General features: G+C 33.5%; 1 long non-coding RNA gene and 1 pseudogene across 1 annotated transcript; both read left to right on the top strand.

Moving 5' to 3' along the window:
* The first annotated feature begins 1,456 nt into the window (after window positions 1-1,456).
* LOC143583349 (uncharacterized) lies at window positions 1,457-2,442 on the top strand. The gene is made up of 3 exons (XR_013144153.1): window positions 1,457-1,499; window positions 2,044-2,109; window positions 2,179-2,442. It is a non-coding gene; the product is annotated as an uncharacterized LOC143583349 (long non-coding RNA).
* Window positions 2,443-4,717: 2,275 nt separating this feature from the next.
* Window positions 4,718-7,999, top strand: LOC143583340 (uncharacterized; annotated as a pseudogene).
* Window positions 8,000-10,460: the final 2,461 nt, after the last annotated feature.

Below are 10,460 nucleotides of genomic sequence, written 5' to 3'. Positions count from 1 at the left end.
AACCAAGAAGGATCTTCTCAGCAATGCTTGCGGATAGAGGAATAACATCCCCGCATAACGGGAACGTTGAGAATTATATTGTTTGAAACTCCGTGATGGAATTGGTGGTCTTAACATAATTGATCACTATGTTGAAAACCACCAGAACCCCATGGGAATATATACAAGTGAAACTCAACGCTTCTGACTTGCGAGAAGGTTACATACCTACCCGCATCATACCCAAAGATCAAGCAAAAAAATCGGGAATTTTTGCAAGTGACATTAGGAAACCCGCGGGAAGAATCCCCACGGAGAAACTTAAAACTAAAAACCCCTTTTCAAAACCCCTTGCTTAAAGTCCAAATGTTCACCTCACTTTATTAAACATTCATGAGAAGAACATTGGACTGGGGGGACTTGAAGAGGTAGGTCCCAGCAGAGCCCAGTTGGTCCCGCAGGACTCACCTTGAACAGGGACGTCTGCGCAAAGGCCATCTGCTCCCGCAGGACCCACCATGCTCAGAGAACCTTACGCGCAGTACGCAAGCTGTACACGCAGGGAAAGCCTCCCAATGGTGAAGTACCCCGCCTGTTCCCGCAGTTGCGGATACAAGCCATCAGGGAAGGCTACCCGCAGACAGCAGGGCTACACGCACAAGACACTAGCTACTTCAGTAGTCACATGAAGGAATGAGCAAGGCGGGAACAATCCCGCCTAAATGAGCCAGTCTGTATGATTCTGAAAGATCTTTTGTACTATACCTACCAAGGTATGGATAAGACAGACGATCTGACCAGAACAGCCCATGAGCCAATCACAGGGTGACAGCTCACCGACAACAGTGCGAGGAGGAGCACCCTCTAGTACTGTTTGTCACTATTAGCCGCTGCCTACTCACCAACCCTTACTGTGGGGCATGCGCAGCCTACAGTTGGTGGAATAGTGTTACTGTTGGCCGTAACCTATTCACCAACCAGCATGGCCTGCGTACAATCCACAGTAGGTGGGACGTGCATAATCTACAGTTGGTGGAATAGTGCAGCCGACTTTGTTACTGTTGGCCGTAACCTACCCACCAACCAGTATGGCCTGTGCATAGTCCACTGTTGGTAGAACAGGAATACTATTCAGCCGGCTGTACCTTCTAGGAAACCTACCTTCGGCTATAAATACTCCAACATCTTGGAATGGTAAGATCATCTGCTATCCTGTTATCTAGCAATCTCTTAATATACACTTATATTCAGAGCAATCTAGTCTGATTCTCACGCCGGAGGGTGGTCACAAGGAGGAACCCCCCCCCCTTCTCAGTGACGAGCTTACGGTGTTTGTTTTGCAGGTCCCCTGAAGAACAACTATCTCTGTTGGACCTCATTATCGTGGGAAACATTACTTAACCCCCAGATTATCTATAATCTGTACCGGGTCACTTAGTGTTTCTTCAGCAGCCAAGAAGTTGGGTACATTTAGTATGAAGATCCTTGTGTTTGATGAGGCAGATCATATGCTCGCAGAGGTAATATATTATATTTTTCTGTTTATATTCTAGTAAGGTAACTATGCATCATATTATATTTGCTTGTTTGTAGACATATGAGATAGGAAAAGAATTGGCTCTAGATTTACATTTATGTTAAATGGCTTTTCTGATGCATCTGTTACGCAGTGAACCTATTGTTATTCGTTACATATGAACATCTTATTAATGTAGAATTTGGTCAAACTGAAGTTAGAAAAGATTTATAACATATAACGATCTTATTGTTTGCTAGATATAGACATGAGAACATTTTATTAGTAGATTTTCGCTTACGCTTATGAGATCTTAGTTGATATATCACTATTGTGTTGTAACTAGTAACAGTTATACTTTTTATTTTTTTAAATGCACATCACCACTCATTAAGTAACTGTCTAAAGGTGCAATCATATATACTGCAACTATATATCTAAAAGCGGTGTATGCAGTATTCATATTACCTCATTAATGTAAAACTTACATTTATTCCACATGTGAAATGAACTCTTTGCTGAAACATGTCTACTTTATTTTGGTGCAGAGCGGGTTTAAAGAAGATTCCGTGAGGATAATGAAGGAGATTGTCAAGTGGAGTCCCAATTGCCAGGTTTGTTGTCATTACAATAAATAGTTATGTTATTATGTTATCTCCGATATTAACAAAAACAATGTACAGGTTCTACTGTTTTCTGCTACATTCGACGACACTGTGGAAGCTTTTGTATAAAAAATAGTGGAAGATATTTTTGTACACGAATACAACAAATTGTTCGTTAAGAAGGAAGAACAGTCGTTGGAATGTGTCAAGCAATATAAAGTGAATGTACCCGACGAGCTCTCAAAGGTTATGGTAGTCAAGGATAAAATAATGGATCTGGCTGATAAAGTTGTGAAAGCGATTATATTTGTCCATACAAGAAGAAGCGCGGGTATGTTACATAAAGCACTTGTTGATTATGGGTGAGTTGCAACAATTCATGGTGGGTTTGCACAACAAGACAGAGATAAGATAATCAAAGAATTTAGAGACGGGTTGACTAAAGTTCTAATATCAACCGATCTTCTTAATCGGGGGTTTGATGATTCTAAGGTTTGCATCATTGATTTCCTGTTCTTAGGTGTTTTTTTTTAATCTAATTATTATTTCTACTTCTTTTCAGGTTAATCTGGTGGTTAACTATGATCTCCTAGTTATACATGAAAATCCTACAGAGCCCGACAATGCATCATACTTGCACCGCATAGGTAGAGCAGGACGGTATGGTCGCAAGGGTAATGCTCTTTCTTGATTTTTTTTCGGTTTTTGCTAATATGTTCCGAATACTTTACTTTTAACAGATAATTACACGGATGGTACTTGTGATTTGTCCTTAGAGTGGGTGGAGGTTAACTTTTGCTGTTAAGTGGGTGTAAAATGACAAAAATATTCCTTGATATTAAAATAGAAAATTAAAAAATAATATAATATATTAAATTAGTTGCGCGGGCCTATCCGCACTCTTTAAATGTCGCAGCTCCTCTTGTAAAATCGTTTTTCGGTCAAAACTAATCACCCACGTCTCCACCTTTATTTTTAGTTATCTAATCATAAAGGGCATTTTGGTCATTTTAATAAAATTAACAGAGTCCATCCACTTCAAGGACCATCCATGTTACGTTTGAGTTAACGGTAGGGACTAACAGTGTAATTTTAGAAAAACGGGGACTAAATAAGCAATATGCGCAACCCACAGCGACCATCCATGTAATTAACGAATAATTTATATGGCCCAACAATGCAACTTTGGACTGGGCTATAGCTAACTATTAGTTAAATGTCTATAATGCCCCCCAACAAGGACAACTGAATGAAACTCAGGTATTGGTTACAATGGGCAAAAATGTAAATTTGATTAAAATATCAACAAAATACCAAATAAACAGTGTAGCCTTTAGAATTGGATTCACGGGATGGTATCCTAACAAACTGTTAATTTGCTTCATCGGTTGACTTTTGTTGACTTATTACAGTTGCTATTGTTGACTACTTAAGTTTTAACCTCAATACTTAACAATCTCCACCTTTGAGACAAAAAAAATTGAAAAATGCCTAAACTACCCACTCAATATGTTATAATAAAAAAAGATTAAGTAATAATTGTAACGTTAGTTAAATCATTAGAAAAAAAATACACTATAAAACATTAATCAATGTTCAAATATTTAAATTAACAATAATTCAGTTATATATATATATTATTTATACTATATTAAAATGTATATAGGAAGGACACAATGGTAATTTGCCAAAATCTCTAGTTTACTATCCTTCAAGCATAATGTACAACTTATACATCCCGCGTAATGGGGATTCAAAATTAAAACACCTTTTGATATCTTTGAATAGTCTTATCTGAATACACATACAACTACTTTTTCTTCACACACAGATTTCCCTCTGGTTGACTACGATTCATCTTCAGCCTTCATCTTCAGCCTTCATCTTCCTTGGATTTTGTAAAGTCAGAAGATTTGGGGGAGCCAATTAGGGTTACAATTGCTGGAGTTGGCAGAGTCAAAACCTAAACAGTAGGGAAGGTGAATCAGTTGCTCGATTGAAAAACATTTCCACTTAACCTTATTAACTGAACGTTCTTGAAAGTTTTTATGTAGATGATTTTTGTAAAGGAGGTTTTTTTATAAGCATTTTACAGGGGAGGTACATAGGCTTTTTTACTTCAACCGGTTGATATAAAGGTAAGATTTCTTTATATATATTTGTTGGATTTATAATTCAAATTAGTTTAAACTAGGGTCGTTAAGGCTCGACGAGCCTAAACAATATTCCAATGCAAGGCTCGAGCTTTGGTTTGATAACTAAACAAGCTTTATTTGAGGCTTGGGCTTCATAACTAAATGAGCTTTATTCGAGTAGTTTGCAAATGGCTCGGCTCTTTTTTTTTCACATAATTAGGTTTGCATAATTATTATTATTATGATCTGCTCATCTTAAATATGTAAAGATAATTGCTGATATTATGTTTATACATTGTGGTTAAAGCATCCTTAATGTTATGTACTTGCTTACTTCATTGTATACATCTGCCTACATCAGGCAATTTATATACATGTGTATAAACAAATTTTGTTTTACTACAATTGTTGTGTTTGATGTCTTTCAGATTATTAAAAGTTATTGAAAACCATTTCCTTCGTTTCAATTCCTACAAATATAAATGGAGGAGCAAACATTCTTTGATAAAATGATGATTAAACTTCGTTCCAGTTGCAAGTACGCGTTACATTATTGTTCTAAAGTTGTTTAATTTTTGAAGTTATTTATATAATATCATATTTCAAAGGTATTACACCAGATATCCAAAGGATCATGGGCATCAAAGTTTATTAATTTTACTTCGGAACGTGAATTCGTTCATCTTTTACATCAAGGTCACCCGGTGATTGTTGCATTCACCATCAAGTATGCATTTTATATCCTTGTTATTTGTTGTTTTCCATATTATTTTGTACTGTATACTTGTTTTGATGAATTTTTTTTGTTGCAGGAGTAATTATACCAAACATCTCGACAATGTCATGTACGAAGCTGCTGCTAAGTTTGAACCCCGAATTAAATTTTTGCGCGTAAGTTGATTCTTGTAAGATTGCCAAGTATAAACGTTCAACAGTTCGTGTATTGGAAAACGATCATATACTCTAAAAAGTAAAAACTATGAATGGGTTGACTTTTGGTTGTGTTTATCTCAAACGGGTCAAATTGAAAACTATAGCTAAAAGGGTGAATGGGTCACACTGAACAGTATTGCTGAAGCGGTGAACGGTTGGGTTAAATTGAAAAATGTGGCTGAAAGGGTGAGCGGGTCAAATTGGTCAAATTGGAATATATAGCTGAGAGGGTCAAATGGGTCATACTGAAAAATGTAGCTGACAGGGTGAACGGATCATATGGGTCAAACTGAAAACTATAGATAATGGGTGAACAGGCCAAACTGAACAATATAGCTGAAACGGTGAACGGTTGGGTTAAATTGAAAAATGTGGTCGAAAGGGTGAGCGGGTCAAATGGGTCAAATTGAAATATATATCTAGGGTGAGAGTGTCAAATGTGTCAAGCTTTCAAATAAATAGCTTGTTTATGTCACAACATTGTATTTGTAATCTTAATTATAATATTAGTTATATGTCACAACTCTTGTTTTTTATAAATGCACTTACCAACTGCACTTAATTTTTATGATTTTCTGTTTTTTATGACGTGCTTCAGGTCGAGTGTCCAAAATATATTGGATTCTGTATGACCCAACAAAAGAAGGATTACCCATTTATTGAAATGTTTCATAGCCCGTCACACGTAAGTATTTGATATTTCTTGAAACAAAATCCAAATACACTATAAATATGGTAAAATCGCGTCGAGTTGGGTTTTATTGACCAACAATTTTGACCAACTTTTTTGCGTTTTTAAAAAATATTGAATTAGTGGGGTGAAAGCATTTGACCCATTTGACTTGTTGATCTGATACAGGCAGATAATCAAGGAAGAGCTGATGACCCGAATGTTACAAAGTACTCTGTGAAAGGTGAAAGTTTTACCTGTAAGTTTTTTCAACTTAATTGTATAATTGTGGTAATTATAAATTTATAACCCAGTTGCTTATGAATGAGTTGATTCGGGTTATATTTATCTCTAACGTCTCAAACGGGTACATTTTTTAAAATGGTCAAGATGGGTCATACGTTTTTAAAATCTTGTAAAATTACCCTTTTTACCTTTAACCCGCTATTGTACATATTTTAAAAATGGTTATGATGGGTCATACGTTTTTAAAGTCTCGTAAAATTACCCTTTTGACCTTTAACCCGCTATTGTGCATTTTTTTTTAAAAATGGTCAAGATGGGTCATACGTTATGAATGTGTTGTAAAATTACTCTTTTGACCTTTAACCCGCTATCGCGCATTTTTTAAAAATGGTCAAGATGGGTAATACGTTTTGAAGGTCTTGTAATATTAACCTTTTAAGAATTGTTATTTTCCTTTTTCCATCCTTGTAATTTCATTTTAATATTCTTAAGAATTCAAAATACATTCTACAGCTTGATTAATCTTGAATTTGGCTCAAACCGAACCAATAAACCGAAAATTCGGTTTTTTAGGATTTTGAAAACTGTTTAGTTGTTGTTGTTGTTATTATTATTATTATTATTATTTTACAAAAGTGAACCAAAAAATCAGTTAAAAAACCCATAAGATAAAATGTTGATTTTTATTTGAGTTTGGTTATTTAAGTTTGGTTTGTCGATTACTTCTGTTACGGTTTGTTTATTTTCGTTTCATGCACACCCCAAGACCCTATGTAATGATATAGACTCAAAGTATTACTGTGAAAACCGTTGGTTCAAATGAATTTGGGCTGAACATGTTATTTTTTATATGGACAAAACACGTCTTGTTTGCTGTAAGCACTTTTTTCTGCAATTTGTACGATTGATAGGAAAAAAGTTTTATTTTGTACTACGTTTTTAAGTAGTTTATAATAAGCACATATTTAGTATAGAAATATTTTACTGAATTTAGGATTTATTTAGGATTTCAGAAGTGTAAATGAAATGAGATGAGACAAATGTCTTTTATGTTGGGTTGTTAACAAGTGTCTGCTTGGTTTTAACAAAAGTCTTCTACATTAGGCATATTGACCATGGGTCCAGCTTCTTTGAATAGAGTTTACAAATAAATTTTTTATTTATATTTTTTACAAAGGGCAAAATAAGATTTAAACTGCCAAAATACCCTTCTGAGTTGTGAGCAATTAATATACAACCGCATTGCAATTTTAAGAAATAAGATTTAAACTGCAAAGCTGACTTATTTGAGTCAAAGTTGACTTAATTTAGTCGATGTTGACTTAATATAGTCAAAGTTGACTTTATGTATCTCGTGTTGGTTTATTGTAGTTTGTTTATTTGCCTTTATTCATGTTCCTTCAATATTATATTATGCATGAGTTATGAAACAAGATACGTGGGTGGGTTCTTCTATAGTTTTATTTTGGTGCTGCTGTTTATTTGCTTATTTCCAAAAATGGTTTCCCTTGATTCTCATATCTATATTCCAGTCCCTACATGGCCCAAGTAAGAATATTCATAATATTTGGCTACAAGTTTGACTGTTGACGATCAATATTTTCGTTTTTGATCTATTTTTATTTGATTATGATGTAAAATATTAATTTTCAGCCACCAAAACAATTGGAGAGATGCTAATGTATCACATTCACAAGTTCTTGATGCATGTGTGTGCTTATAGTTGTATTGGAGTGGATTCTACAGTCGAACAATGGAAAGAAATATGTTACCAATTTAAGGTTGGTACATTTAGTACTTCTTATCATGTTTCTTTAAGTTATTTGTTTTATTTAATTGTTTATAATTTCAAGTCAAAGGTCATTTTGCTTGCTTCGACATGGAAAATCAAGGGCTTGGAAGTGGTGCTTCATAAAGAGATCAAAATCTACTAGCATTTTCTTTAACAAGTTGATTGTTTTATTTGTTAGAACATGACATGATTTTTTAAAATGATATTCTTTACACACTTTTATGTATGCACATTGGATATTAGTTTTTACCCGATTTGAACTTATTATGTTGAATTTACTTTGTGTTAGGTTGAAGTGTTGAACTTGTTATATACTTATTTTGTATTAAGTTGATGTGTGTATAAAATTTTTGTTTTTATAATGTAGCCAACACGAGCAAGGTCGGTTTAAAATAAACCCAAGCACGACCTCAAATTTTAAGCTAAGCTACAAAACCAAGCGAAGCTTGTGTTTTCAAATTTTCAATTTTCTATATGGAGAAAGTGGTAGAAAAACCATGTTACGAATAATTTAAATGAGTTAGTATTTTTATGCAAAGTTGTATTTAGTGGACCTTGCATGATTATAATGGGCTTAAAGGACTGGTTTTCTTGGAACTGATTTATAGTTTTAGAAGGAAACTAATCTGCAATATTTCTTCTCTTGCAATCTTGAAGATTATCTATAAAATGTGCCCTTCATGGGTTTTACCTGCGAGACCTGATGAGCCAGCCTATGACTCCCTTGAAACCATTGCGTTTGATAAAAGAGCATTTATAGGAGTAAAATAGAAAAATTCACCGCAAGTACAAAGCATTTATAAGATTACGATAGAAACAAACCACGTACATTGTTGTCGCCGCCGCATCGCGCGGGTTTTTACTAGTTATAACTAATATATATTTAAATTCTAATAGAATAAGAAGAAAGAAAGTTTTAAGGAAAAAAATGAGCACCAGATGAAGCCAATTAGTACGAAGGGAACCATCATACAAAGGGCCAGCTTTTTTATTTTTTTAATTCTAATCAAATTATTTATATAATAAAATAAGAAAAGGGGTTTATTCCTTTATGAATGTAAAAGGCCATGTGATTGTGGGTTGCGGCTAACGGAAAGAAACTACAAACATAATGGCTTTTCTTTTTTAAAAACTAATATAATAATATTACAAAACGTGAAACGCTCTTTGGATGATTGTTATTTGTATTATTGATAGTTCATCAATCAATTAATCTTTCATATGTTATCCTAGGTAAATTCCATTTTTGTTTTAAGAATAACTAAAAATGATACCAACTCGTTGTTCATATTCGAGCACGAAATTGCAAACAAACACGTGATTCCTTTTACATGGCAAAAGAAATATAATTAATAACCATCGCTACAAACGAGTCTTATTTTAAAGTGTCAAAAACATCATGTACACATAAATAAAAACATTCATATGTCGTAAACAAGTTTTACATTTACACCATGTAACCCTTCAAGCGAAAACACATAATACAATAAATAAATATTAAGAATACATGGCTCTCTTTTTGTGGTGGGGTGGAAAGGCTATGAGAAGGGTATGGTGATGAGTGTGTAAAGGGATAGAAAAGAGCATATGTGATGTGATTATGTGCTTATGAGGGGCATTTAGGTCATTTACTTCATTTGTACTTAGTTGGGTGCCCTATGAGGAATCCCCTTTCTTCTTCTAGTGGAAGGAGTGTGAGTGTAAATGTGGTGATCATGTTCTTCTTCTTCTTCATCATCATCCAATATTATCCCTATTCTTCTTGTTCTTGATGATGACATTACTCTTGTGGTTGATGATTTCCTTTCTAATATAAACCTTGCATTTTCATTTCTCTTTATCCCAACAAGCTACACAAATAAGTTCAACCCCAAGTTGTCCATATTAACAATTTTGTATAACCATCATTTTTATGTTAAAGATATATAGAGAAACCAGATCATATACCTAATGCACAACAAATATGTATCTAGGAAACCATGAAAATTGCAATGTGTAATGATTTTTTACAATGAAAACTAATAAACTTCAAATAAATGTGACAAAATAACTTTTACTAAAAAAATAAATAAAACTTTATGAATCAAAAACAATATTTCTCGGGTTGAAAATTTTTTAAACAACCTAGAAAATGATATTTTTTGTAAAGAAAATGTAATATAAATGCCACAAAACTTAAGTATTTTGTTTTAAAGACACTTGATAACAAACAATTCATGAAATAAAAACAATGTCACATAGCATATTTATCAAAATTAAATCAAGAGGATGATTAATCAGCGGGAAAACTAATAACATTTAGTATTAATTAATAATTCACAATGCATGTGTGATTATTGGTAGACAATGGGTTGGCTTAACTTTTAGTTAATATGAATTTGCATTATGAAGTAATGAGCAAATTAGTGAATGCCAATTCACATTGTGAGTTGTGTTGTCTAACAATGTGAAGCAAAGGCAATTAAGAGTAAACTAACAAACTTAATAATAATAATAATAATAATAATAATAATAATAATAATAATAATAATAATAATAATAATAATAATAACTTTTTCAAGTTTGAATCTTGTATCATTAAAAC

The sequence above is a fragment of the Bidens hawaiensis genome, unplaced genomic scaffold, assembly GCF_021521415.1.
Source record: "Bidens hawaiensis isolate Kalapana, Puna unplaced genomic scaffold, B.hawaiensis_p1.1 tig00032363_1, whole genome shotgun sequence".
Taxonomy (NCBI): domain Eukaryota; kingdom Viridiplantae; phylum Streptophyta; class Magnoliopsida; order Asterales; family Asteraceae; genus Bidens; species Bidens hawaiensis.
Note: the sequence above shows the minus strand (reverse complement) of the source record. Positions and strands in the feature narration are given on the sequence as shown.